Source organism: Cavia porcellus, unplaced genomic scaffold, assembly GCF_034190915.1.
Source record: "Cavia porcellus strain 051 isolate PalLab524CR breed Dunkin Hartley unplaced genomic scaffold, mCavPor4.1 scaffold_6, whole genome shotgun sequence".
In the NCBI taxonomy this organism is placed as follows: Eukaryota; Metazoa; Chordata; class Mammalia; order Rodentia; family Caviidae; genus Cavia; species Cavia porcellus.
Window position 1 is genome coordinate 60,342,704 of NW_026947489.1, and position 13,285 is coordinate 60,355,988.

At 43.7% G+C, this 13,285-nt stretch overlaps 1 pseudogene; it reads right to left on the minus strand.

Annotated features, from left to right (window-relative positions):
* Positions 1-253: 253 nt before the first annotated feature.
* Positions 254-12,987, minus strand: LOC100722348 (axin interactor, dorsalization-associated protein-like; annotated as a pseudogene).
* Positions 12,988-13,285: the final 298 nt, after the last annotated feature.

The following is a 13,285-nucleotide window of genomic DNA, read 5'->3' on the forward strand; positions in this document are numbered from 1 at the left end:
ATAAAACAGACTATGGATCGCACAATTAACAGAGAAGAGCATGTTCCGGCACCTACAGTAAGCCTAGGTCCAAAGGGGACTTGCTCTGCAACACACCAGACTCGGTTCCACACTGCAGCCATGCCAGGTACTCGCTGGCCTGCTGGGTGGGCAGAGCCCACTTCCTGCCCAAGAGATTGAAGATCCTGCAGAGCTGTGGTGCATGCTACTGGCTGGTAAGATTCACAGGAGTTCCAGGGTACTCAGGTGAGTATTAGTCCTTATGCAAAGTTTGATGCAGGTGAAGATAAAGTGGTTTCTTGGTAATAACTGTAATTTTTTTGTTTTAAAGTCAGTGGGTTTCTTGTAGCTGTAACCACAAAAGAGAGCATTATTTAGAATGCCTGGTGACTGATCTGCAAGGTAATTCAACAGGGAAGCGGGGCTGGGAGGACACCTGAGAGCAGAGCTCAGCTGTCCACATGCCACTTACAGTTGAATCACAGTTGGCCTGGGTTTGACCTCATCCATCTCCATGAAGGTGAAATACTTGATGCTGGTGAACCTCTTCTTGGGCTTGTAGTGCTTGAATTCAAAGAAGACGGCTGCACCTGAGGAGGGAAACACACAAGCTGGTGAACCATGGCCAGCTTGTCCTCCTGGATCCAAGAGTTCTCACTGACCACCGCAGGGAACAGAGGGACAGACAGGATTTGACAAAGTGACCTGTGTCCAGTGTGGTGTGGTGCTGTGACTCTAACCTAGTGTGGCAGCCCCCAAACTGCTGGGTCTGAGCGCTGCTTTTGACTGCACTACCTTGCTGTATGAGCACAGCACAGGTCTCTGAGCTAGGCTGACCCAAGGTCAGTTACTTGCCTAAGCGCAGTCATTGAGGAGTATAGACGTCAAATACAAGAAGAGGAACGCGAAGGTGTCACAGCTCAGCAGAGCCCAAAGCACTGTGTACCACACACAATAGGCATTAGAGAGTTTCTTACACTGAAGCATCTCTTTCCCCTCAAACAAAATTCTCCAAATTCAGTATTTTTGAGGCTGGGATTCGAACTGTTTATCCCATTCTAATTTTTCCAAGTAAACATGAGTCTGGCCGGCAGCAGCACTGCACTCTAGTGAACACTGAACATGGAAACACAATCTGGGTGCTTCAGAAACGTGTGCTCTCTTCGCCCAGCTTCCCACCAACGACCTGCCAGGGCCAGCAGTCCCAGCACAGGGCAGTGAGGCTGTGGGGACCTGCAGAAGTGCCCTCTGCCCTGCTGTCAACGTGAGGAGACCTCCCACTCTTCTGCAGAAGACAATGAAATCTGATATCCAAGAGCATTTCCAGGGGCATTTCCTGGATCATGTGATTCCTAGTTCCCATGTTTTTACAAAGTACAGATTCAACTTTCTCAAGTCAGTGTCTCCTGACACCCATGGGACACAGCTCTGCCAGGCACGACCTGTGCAGCACTGCACCACACCGTGCTCATACACCAGGGTGTGCCAGCCGGCCAAAGCCCCGCATCCCACAGATACCTTTGGTCAGCTTCTCCACATGCTTCTGGAGCTCGATGTCCACGTTGAAATGGACATATGTGTCCTCCTTTCTTGAAGCCACAGGCGTGTCCTGCACAGGCGTCAAATCTATGCCGTTCAGATCTAGAGAGAAACAGGTTTCTATGTCAGGATGCCTGCAGGCACACACTGAGGAGTGTCAAGAAACCACAGAATCCTGCAGGGGCTCCTGGAGAACAGACTCCCACTTGCTGCTGGTTTGCAGGAAACTGTATGGGTCAAGGCAGGAGACTTTTGGAGTAAGGCACACAGCCTGCCTGGCCTGAGTGCAGAGCAGGTGGCAGACACAGCGTGGTCTGCACGGTTAAGAGCTGATGCCCCTGCAGGACAGCCCCTCACTTCTGGTGCAATAAAAACCTGCAGTGCAAATGATTTGTGAGTATGTAGCTCTGTCCCTAATTTCTAATATTGATCACATGCATGACTTGGAAAGAGCTTTAACATTTTCAGAATTTTCTTGTTATATTTAAGTCAAGAACCGAAACTGGACATGAGAACCTCCAACAGAACCTTTCATCAATAAGTAAAATGTCATGGCCAGGTGTGGTGGTTCACGCCTGTAAACCCAGCACTCAAGAGACTGAAGTAGGAGGATAGTTGTGAGTTTGAGACCAGCCTGGGCTACAAAGTGAGCTAAGGCCATCCTGAACTGCATAGAGAGACCCTGTCTCAAAAAGACAAAAAAAAAAAAAAAGTCATGTACACCACCTAAGTTCTGGTTACAGTTACCATAACATTTAAAACCACAAAGGCACTAACTCATCATGCAGGTTGTAATGTCCAGGATCAAGAGTCCTAGTTAATCAATATTTGGTTTCAAGACTGCTCGGTGTTCATATACTGTTCGTTACATAGGTGTCTCAGGGCACCTAAGTTAGTCCACTGGCCTATTTCAGCCCTTCTAGGCATGGTCCAGTTCAGCACCTGTGCAAAAGCAGCTTGGCATGCACTGCATCACCATGAAGTGCTCCTGTGTGCTACAGCACACATTTCCAACTGGGTTACATGGCTCTGCCAATGGCCAGCCAGACATGTGGTGTGAGGGCATACATGTAGCTTAGGTTTGGGGTGGTGCCTAAGGGACATTAGTGATGCAGAGCTAGCCCATTGGTATCAATTTTGCACCACAGGTAAATTGCCTAGGAGTGGGAAGATATAGCCCCTTGGTTCCGCCTCCCAGCTTCCCTCTGGCTACAGTATCCCATCTGGGGCAAAATCCTTTCAGAGACTATATAGCACAGTTGATTTTGTTACCTATAGAAAAGTCTTCTTTTGTTAAGTATAGACAGCTCAGGAGGGAGCAAGACCCTCAGAGCAAAACTACAAAAAGAGAAATTTATTTTACACAGAAAGTGACTAAAAACAGGCCCGTGTGTTTTATAAAAATTAATGGGAAATACCTTGAGGGTCTGATAGACACTGGTGCGGATGTGTCTGTAATTACATTAAAACAATGGCCTGTCACGTGGCAAACAAAGAAAGCCCCCAACTCTCTTATCAGACTGGGGACCCCTCAGCATGTTTCACAGAGTGCCTCACCTTTGCCTTATGAGGGGCCAAACCAACAAAAGGGTTTCTTCTCAGCTTATGTGGCACCTATTCCAGTTAACTTGTGGGAACAAGATTTATTACAAAAGTGGAAATTAGTGCTGACCAGCGATTCTGATTTTAAAGCTGAACAAACAAATTCCAATTTGGAAACTAAACAAATAGATTCAAATCCTAAAATTAAGAAAATGATGATTAAAATGGGATATCAGAAAGACAAAGGACTAAGAAAAAAGTTACAGGGAATCAAAGAGCCTGTTAAGATTCAATGGCCCCTTAAAAAGGAGAAGCTAACTCAATTAGACAAATTAGTTAGAGAACAACTACAACAAGGCCATTTAGAAAGCTCAGTTAGCCCTTGGAATACTCCTATCTTTGTTATTCCAAAGAAGTCAAACAAGTGGAGGTTGTTACAGGATTTAAGAGCTATAAATGCCTGCTTACTTCCTATAGGGGCACTACAGCCAAGACTGCCAAATCTAACCACAGTTCTTAGAGACTGGCCTTTCATCATAATTGATTTAAAAGATTGCTTTTTTAACATTCTTATTTTTCCCACAGATAGACCAAGTTTTGCCTTTTCCGTGCTTAATTTAAACTTAAAAAGATCAATACAGCTACTAATGTGGAAGCAGCTACTAATGCTTGTGTCTTAACAGGTGAAAGATCCAGAAGATATACACAGCATTGGTGGGAGACACAACCAATACTGAGGGCAGCCTTAGGTGATGACTCCACCAACCTGGGCCCTAGAAGACCTGCCAATCAGCCAGAAAATCAAGCTCCCCCAAGAGACCAGGAGAAAAGACAAGTGATCCAGTGGAACAACATCCAAGCAAGGATCAGTGAGGCTAGAGATATAGTCACCAAAAGGGGGATTCCACCAACCCCTGAAAATCTTTTGGTTGCCTTAATGGCCCCGCTGGCAGTATCCGTATGTATAATGCCTGTCTCAGGAGTTGAATATTGGACCTATGTCCCTAACCCACCACTATGTGTTGAATATGCTATGGTCCAATCAAACCATTGCCACAATGCTCACCCACAAATATGGCTGGGATACACTGTAGATCAATTGGTAGTTATTACTCTGGGGTCTACACCTACCCCAGGAGAAACCTCAGATTTATGGAAGCCAAAGTTAACTATCTGCTCTGAAACTGGTCCCTTACAGATTCATGAAGAGGCTGCTTGTTGGGCCAAGACAGGAATTAAAGGAAAATAGGACAATATGAGTTTATTGATTGGAGCCCATGGGAAGAACTTGTTGGAACGATAAAAAATACAGACCCATGGATGGCCCTAAGTTGGATATATTCAGACAATGTTACTAAACAATCTCTTCCTGTACAACATGTAAACTGGACTGGTTTAGGACTTAGTACCCCCATGCCTCACTTAATCTATGGTACACAGGTAGGACCCATTCAACAGTCTTTCTGGAAGTTAGCATTAACTTTTATAGAAGGGAACATATGGACTTGTAGGGACTTTAAATCACATGATAAAGAAATTTATAAATTAAAACATAAGACTATCCAACCATTTATTTACATTTATAATCCCTATATATTTTTATATGGTACTGTATCTTGGAATGTGAACTGTTTCAAGTGTTCAAATTGTACCTTGAGCCACTGTATAAGACCAGGAGCTGTTTATGGACAGACATTATTGATAATGTGTCACATGCCAGGAGTTTGGATCCCCGTGAATCTCACCGAAATATGGTCCTACTCTCCAGCATCACATTTGCTATATACACTAGTAAAATGTCTGACACACAGGGCAAAAAAAAAAAAAATGCTTGGGATAATTATTACAGGAAATGTCTCTCTGGTTCTCCTGATTTCCAGTGTGGTGGTTTCTTCAGTGGCCATTACACATTCTATACAGATAGAGCATTTCATAGATAATTGGACAAAAACTGCTGATAAGGCATGGAAAATACAACATAATATAAATGCCAAACTACAGACACGGCTTAGCATGCTGGAAACTTCTGTGTTATGGATGGGAGATCAAACAGAGAGTTTACAACTATTACAAGGATTAAGCTGCCATTACAAGGCCACTCGTTTCTGCATAACTCCCTTGCCTTATAACAAAGCTATGTATCCTTGGGAGGATATAAAGAAACTTATACAAGGAGCTATCCATCAAAATATTACTACAGATATTGATGCACTCCAGAAAGCGGTTTTGTCAATGTCCCAACAAACCCAAAAATTTGAGGACAAATTCAAGATTGAGACAAATTTTCTGATGCTTTAAATCAACTAAATCCACTCACCTGTCTAAAGGCACATTTCTGGCTTTATGTTGGTATTCTTGGAGTAATTTGTATGTTTCTCCTTTTCTACTCATAGTCTGTCAAAGAGGACCCAAGAGGGGCAGACTCCTAGACAACATTCAACCACGCCTCACCCTGATCCAGCTGTTGCTACAAAAACAAAAGGGAGGAGTTGTTGGTGACCACTCCGAGGCGGCTCTGAGCAGGATTTAAATTTTACTACTTGGCTTTCTATGTTTATCTGTGAGTCTGTCCTAGGCCTAGGCCCCTTGCCTGGTGACGGGAGCTGATTCATAGTAAGTGAACCTTTATGAATCACTGGTCCTGGCTGAGGCCTGTGTAGCCTGTGAGGCCAGAGATACCTCAAAGGACAAGATAAGGGACACAGCAGCGGACACTCTGGCTCCAACCCCAATTAACTAGGTAGAGACCGCAGCTGCAAAGATTACTCCTACAGTCTCACTTCTACCATGTCTTCATAAGACAGTGCTACTTAATTGACTTGATTCATTACTTGGAGGTGTTCTTGAGGTGACTCCCAAGGTCCTGCTCATTGCCTGCACTTTCCTCAGTTTCTCCGTCCTTGTCCTTGGTCCTAATACAGCAGACTGAAAATCCTTTGTCTTTTCCCTTGAAGCCTCGAGCTTAATTAAAGGGTTTTGACCCTCCTGAAGCCCTAAAAAGCATATGATTTGTCTTTTTTTTATTTAACCTCCGCCATATACTCCTTTGGGAGATCGGGGATCTAGGACAGGACCCAATAACGCTGACTGTAATGTAAGGATCAATGCATTTTCTGGCATCCTTCAGGCCAGTCTTCTTGATTCTGATGGTGAGCAGCATCATGCCCGGCTCTGAGGGCAGCCGTCGTAATAAAGTACCTGGCAACAAGGAAACCCTGGTAAAAGCCAGCTCTGCCAACAGTTTCACAGTAAATACTGTCAGCAAACATGGAAATATTCTACCTGTTCTCAACCCGTAACCAGGCAAGCACAATGCACTCTGGCCTGCAAGCCTCCTGCACACTGTTCTTCTTTGCAGATGTATTTTATATACAACACTGACGTACACTTCCACATCTCATCACCCTAAGGAAGACATTAATTCAAGTTCATTCAAGGAAAAGTCAGGTTAAAACTTCCAGTAGGTCAAGGAAGCCATTTGTAAATAACCACAAAATAACTACGGTGTCCTCATGGCATGCACCTGTGGATATGCGATAGGCTTTACATCTCAGCACTTAGTAGAGTGAGGAAGATGCTTTTTAAATAGTTTGCTGTCCTGAAGTCTCAAATTCAGTCAGATCAACACATCCTTTAGCTGCTATGAAAAAGAACGTAATTTGAAGTTTACAGTTACATATTTAGTTAGGCCTTTTCAGTCCCATTTCTCTTCTCTTCATCCTGTTCTGTCTGACAAAGCTCACAGAAGTTCCTGCCACAGAGAATGTCGCATGACACCACAAAAGCAGTTTGCATGTTTGAGATCTTTGGATGGCTGGGTGAATTGAGATGCCAGCAACATTACAGACAGGATCAGGAAAATCTCCACAAACCAGGGAATATTTTCCAGAACATGTGGTTAGCTTAACACATGTATCAAGGTAGTTTACATTAGCAGATGAAGGGAAAAATTTTTGTAATCTTGTCAATAGATGCAGAAAAATCTTCAATTAAGTTTTAAATCCAGTCTTGATTTAAAACATTCTTAGCAATGTTTCGCTTTGTTGTTTTTTGAGACAAGGTCGTGCTGTGTAGTCCCGGCTGGCCTCAAACTCATGGTCATACAGGCAATAAAAAAGTCATTATCCTAGAACCAAACTGCATAATAATGTGGGCACAGCTTAGTCATCACTGAAACCCTGAGTCCCCCTCAGAGAAACAAACTTTTCCTCTATATGATTAAGTTAAAGGTTACATGTTCTCTTGCTGTGCAATGTCATTTCTGTTCTGTTTTTTAGTGTTTACGAATACATCAGTGCTGTACATAGTACACTCATCGTGGGAGACGGCACACATACCAAAGAAGCTGATTCCTCTTCAGTCTTCCCTGCCCTCCCTCCTGATGTCACTTTCAATGACTAGAATTTTACAAGTTTGTTTTCAGTGACACTTACAGCCCTGGACAGCATGGTTCCAAACCAAGTACAGTCAATTAAACTACATGTTCTCTTTCTTACTCTGAGAGGAAAAAAAATTCACACTAAAAGGGTTCAGTGAGCTGCTTGTATCTCTAAAATCAAACAGCAAATACTGTACCAGAGCACAAAAATCTCAACTGAGCTTGCATTTAACTGTATACAGCCAGTGGATTTAATTCAACTTGGCAGCCCCAGGCACGAACAGAGCACACCTCTGCGTCTCATGACTTAGCTCTGCTGCTCTAAGGGCTGCGTTTGCCATGGAGCCAGGGCAAGGAAGCAAACAGCTAGCCAAGTGGGAGTTTACACAGCTGCAGCTGCACGCACTGCCATACAGTCAGCAAAGGCAGTAAAGACCACCAAGTCAGGAAAGCATCCCAGTTATTTATTTCCGTGCCTCGAGGGCAACAGCCCATAAGCACAAGGAGCTGCCTAGGAGACAGCACTGCCCTCTCCAGAGGTGCCAGGTTTGGTCCACCCCAGGGACTCCCAGTTTCTTCTGGACTCCAGCCCTGTGCCTTTCCTTTGCTGATTGCATTCTTGTGAGCTCCTTCTGTAACAGCTCTTAACAGTCACTACAATTTACAACTCCTCCTCAGGCATCTCTTAGCATGCGGATTGCTTAGGCTCCCTTGACAAAGACAGAAAGGTACTTTCACACTACAGCTACTGCAAACTGTAACCCACGGAAAGCTACACAGGACCAGCATGGGCTCTGGAGGGGTTATTCCCGAGCAAGAATCCAAGGTAAGTTCCAAGCACTCTGCCCCTGGATTAAGTAGTGTATTCTTCACATGAGCTACCCACCAGGGACTCTAGCGGGAAAGGAATCTTGAGATCCTGCTCCAGCGCCGCCCTCTTCCTCATCTTCTTCAAATTCTAAATTCTCTTCTTCATCAGGGGCTAAAATTCTTCTACATGAAAAAGGATAGGAAAATTAGTGAGCAACCAGTTTAATATACTAATGAAGCATCACAGATTATCATATTCTCATTTCTCAAGGCACGATGGTGATTATTTTTTAAAAAGTCAATATTGATACCCATGTTGATATCAATGATATCATCGCTACCAATGACACCAGTCACACCAATGATACCAACACTGGCATACAAAAACCAGTGTCTGAACGCAGGCATAAAATAGCAAAGCAAGGAATAAAATATGGATGGTTTTAAAAATTTTTACCTTAATGGGACAGGCTGAACATCAAATGGAAGTTCTTTATTATATGTAAGAATATTCTTTAGGACTAGAATAAAAAGATAAAGAAACATGAATTCTCCGGCAAATAAAATCCAAGTTATTTTATCTTAAATGGATCTTAAAGGGCTAATCTTTAATCATGTTCACTACACACATGTGTTTAAATTCTCTGCCTCACTATCAACCAGAATCATTGTGGATTTGTTCACAATGGTCTTAACAAAGATGGGGTTACAGAGAAAATGAGCAGCTCTTCCCTACAGTAGTCTAATTAATGAAAGATTAGTATCACAAATGACCAATTCATGAGAAACACAGCGGCACATCTTACTCTGCACTGAACAGATTTCCTCTGAACACCATAAACTGGTAAGGTTTGTAACTAAAAGGTTTCAATTCTCATATAATCACACACATACAAACATATATGTACACATACATGTACACTCACACATACAGTGAACTTTATGCTCAAGAGAAATCTCCAGACAATATGGCAGGACTTCCTGTGTCCTGGCTATGGCTGCCCGACATCTCCGTGACTGTACACTGGAACGCCGGCTCAGAGAGACCGGCTTAAACTGTACCGATACTTGGACAAGCACTGTGAGTATGCAATGCAGTTTCTTTTCTGGTCTTACGGATTTCTTGCAACCATCTGCAGTTACATCAAAGTGAACTCACTGCATTAACTGGGCAACCCCAACTCCCATGATTTTGTGCTCAGCTTAATCAGCCTTTAATTTGGGAGTCTTGCAGTTAGCACTAAAAGAGGTATAATGTGTTGGCATCCTTTTATTCCAACTGGAGTTCGATTTGCTTATCAAAATTATCTCCCTCTCTCTCCTTCTAGCAGTACCAAGAAGGAGCCTAGGGCTTTTAACAGCACATCTCCAGTCCTTTTCTGTTATTCTTTATTTTGAGATAGGATCTTCTTGCTAAGTTGCCCCAGGCTGGGGTCAATTTGTGATCCTCCTGCCTTGCCTCCCAGAGTGAAGAGATTGCAGGAGCCTCCCAGAGTACAGAAATTGCAGGTGTGAGCCGTCAAGTCCAGCTTTATCAGGCTTTTCTATGTGCTCTACTAAACCAACCAGTGAAAGGAAGCTGGAAACTCGTGTCTAGAGTCTCAGTCTTCACTCTCTCGCTCTTCTGTCACAGCTCCTCCCTTAACAAATGTGGACTGAGCGCCAAAATGCGCTCAACTAGAGTGATCGAGAACTCAAGTACAAACATTAGACCCTGCTGAGGAAAAGTGGACAATACATATACCCACAAATAAACAAGGTAGTATAAGATGTAGAAGTGTTATGAAGGATACAGGCCGGATGGGATGTGAGTGCAGCAGTGCGAGGCCTGGGTAGCGCAGCCAAGCAGGACATGGTCATCCTTCAAACCTAACTTGTTAGCAGATGAGAAGAATCACCCGAGCAGCTGCAGGTGAAGAAGAGCAGCCACAGCGGGGCCCGCTGGAGGCCTGGCATGCACAGCGGGGCTGAGGTCTTGGGGAGCGGCAGCAGACAAGCAGATCAGCCCCTCTGCTGGTGCCTGAGATGAAAACATTCACAGAGTCACTGTGAGTCTCAGGGATGCCAAGTCTTCAGACTGCTAAGAGAATTCAAGTGAAATAACAGATACAAAACCACATGGACACATTTAAAACACCGTGTGTGTGGAAGCCTACACTGTTACACAATAAACTCATTCTCTCCATGGGTTCCCTGTCTAGCTGCCTTGAATCCCAGTATTCCATATCTCACTAGCAAGTGTTATTTTTAGCGTATAAGACTTACTGCATGTCATTATTAGTAGGTTGTTAATTCAGCTCAGAAAATACCAATTAACTACTTCAGAGCACTGCACGATGCTATCAAGGGGAAGAAGGAGCCAAAAAAGACCAGGGTCATGGATATCAGAAACAAAACAGAAATAGTTATGCTTTAATAATAATAAAATGAATTGTTTTAATAAAAATACAATGGGAAATATTCTTTAAAGTACATATAAAATAACATCAATTTTTTAAAAATTGGAAGCTATCACTTATGTTATATTTGCATAGTTATAGGATATTTTCTTAGGTATCACTGCTTTGAAAATGAAATGTTTGCAAGTTACATATATCCAATATTTATAGCAATAGCTTTGGAAGGAAAAAAAAGACCCTGTCTTACTGCCTCTAACACTAGGACAGGCTTCCATTTTCACTGGCTATGGAATAATGGACTCTAGTGTTCTTTTAAATCTGAGCTCTTCCTTAAATTTTCCAAAAGGTTTCCTCCCACCAATTCAGTACTGAGGTCTTAGGAGGAGGTGGAGGAGAAGAGAGCGCTGTTTGCGACTTCACAGCAAGCTCTCATACCCATTCACAGCAAGCTCTCATACCCACTCACAGCAGGCCCAAAGCAGTCCTCTGCTCGGGACATGCGGGATGCTGCGGAGTGCGGCCTGTCACCACCCTGACACTCACACCACAGGGATAACGCGGACACAAACATCAAGAAGTGTTCTGCGTTTGTGGCTGACGTGCTTCATTTTGGTGGTAGGCAAATTGGGCAATGCTTCCACTCTCAAAGGTTGTTTTTCAAATTATAGGAGAAGATTCCCTCAAGACATTTACATTTGCGCAACCCAGCATAAACCTGCCTAGTGCAGACTGCATGGGCTCTGCAGGAAAATACAAGGGTATTCCTGATTTCTTTGCAAAGTGAAACAAATACACATGAAATCATACAGGGCAGGATCTGACTCTGGATATAAAAAATGCTCCTATAAGGGACAGAACACAATTAGGCTGGAGGAAGCAGGGGAAGGAAGGGTTTCTGTGCAGCCTTGAAGGATAAATTAGCAGAAGGGAATTTTACAGCATGGGGGTGGAAAGATACGCGTGAGAAAAAAAGCAGTATATCATTAAGGATTAATACAAGAATACTGACTAGTGCTTTCACAGTCACTGTGTTAGTATACATTTCAAACAGGAGTTTCGAGAGATTTGCCAAGTAAACCAGCTAAATTTAACACATTGAAAGCTACATTCATTAATTTTCCTTAGAAAAGGCTTGACCACGGGCAAGCTGTACTAAGAACACTTCATCTGAAACATAATCTGGTATCAGCTTTAGAAGCAGTCTAATTCCTGATAAAGTAATCAACTCAAAAAGCACTCAGCTCTGATGAACTTAACACTCACACGTGCACATGTACGCACACACACACGCGCGTGCGCGTACACACACACACAAGCACATATGCAGGACCACCCCAGACTATACTCCAGTCCTCCACTAACACATGGGTTGATAACCTTGCTGGAGCTCCAGCAGAGAAGCACAGCGCCCAAGGCTACATCTGCTCTGTGCACACCCTGCGCAGCCATCGAGCTGCTGCAGTGGGAGGACTTATCTCGATGCTCCGAGCTGCTAACCCAGCAAAAGATCTCCCTAGCAAACTTTTAAGAAAAGATAAGGGCAAACAGTTCAGCCTTCAGGGTCATCCTGTGCAATGCTAAGCTTCCCAAAGTAGTGATTAAATTAAAAAGCCAAAATTGTACTGTAATTATTTTATCATTAAAAATGGAATGTAATACTTTTCTTTATAACCACCATACAACAGATACCCTAAGTAGTGTTGTAATCTTTTGCTTAATGCATCAATGTGTTTTCTTTTCTCAAAATAATCTTAAACACAGCTGGTAACCAAAGACAATAAATTATAGGATTCTACTTACATGAGATGCCAGAATAGATGAATTAAATTAAGGATGGCTCAGGGCTAGGAACGGCAGGGGTGGGATGGGGAGAAAGCAGTGACTGCTGTAGACACAGGGTTTCTTTTATATGATGAAAATGTCCTAAAATTGATGGTGGTGGTGGGTGCACAAGTGTCAGGGCACTGAGAAACACTGAAATGTACACTTTACATTGGTGAATTGTATGGCTGTGGACTAGCTGGGACCCCTGGAGATGGGCTGTCACCCAGGTCCAAGATCTAGGCCCTTTGGGTCCTCATGGGAGGGACAGGCACACCCCAGGGGCAGTGACCCTGGTGTCACAACAGCTCTGTGCCTTGAAGGACCAGCCCGCACCACTCAGCACTAGGATGCCCTCCACTGTTCCCAAAGGCCCCTTGGTCCAGGGCCCCTCGGAACTGGATTGGGCATCACCTGTGTGGTTACCCACTGGACTGGGGCGAAGCTGCCCATTAGGCTGGGAGACTGAACCTGGCTCACCTGGACTCCACACAGCATGGCTCCGCACTCAGCGTCACATCTCCGTGGCCAGGCTTCTTCGGGAATCAGAAACAGGATTTCTCAGGTGTCTGGGTGGCAGCCACTCATGTGCAAGCAAATTCATGGGGTTTTCTTTTCAGCATATCAGAATTTAAAAGGTATTAGTTAAAAATTACTTTATTTCTCTGAAATCCAAATTTACTCTTTCTAACAAATCGGTCTGACAGTCCACCTACCTCATTTTGTCTTCCAGTGTCACGGTACCAAGCACTCACATGAAAAATACACATCAAACCACAAAGCCTTTCCTTTTTCT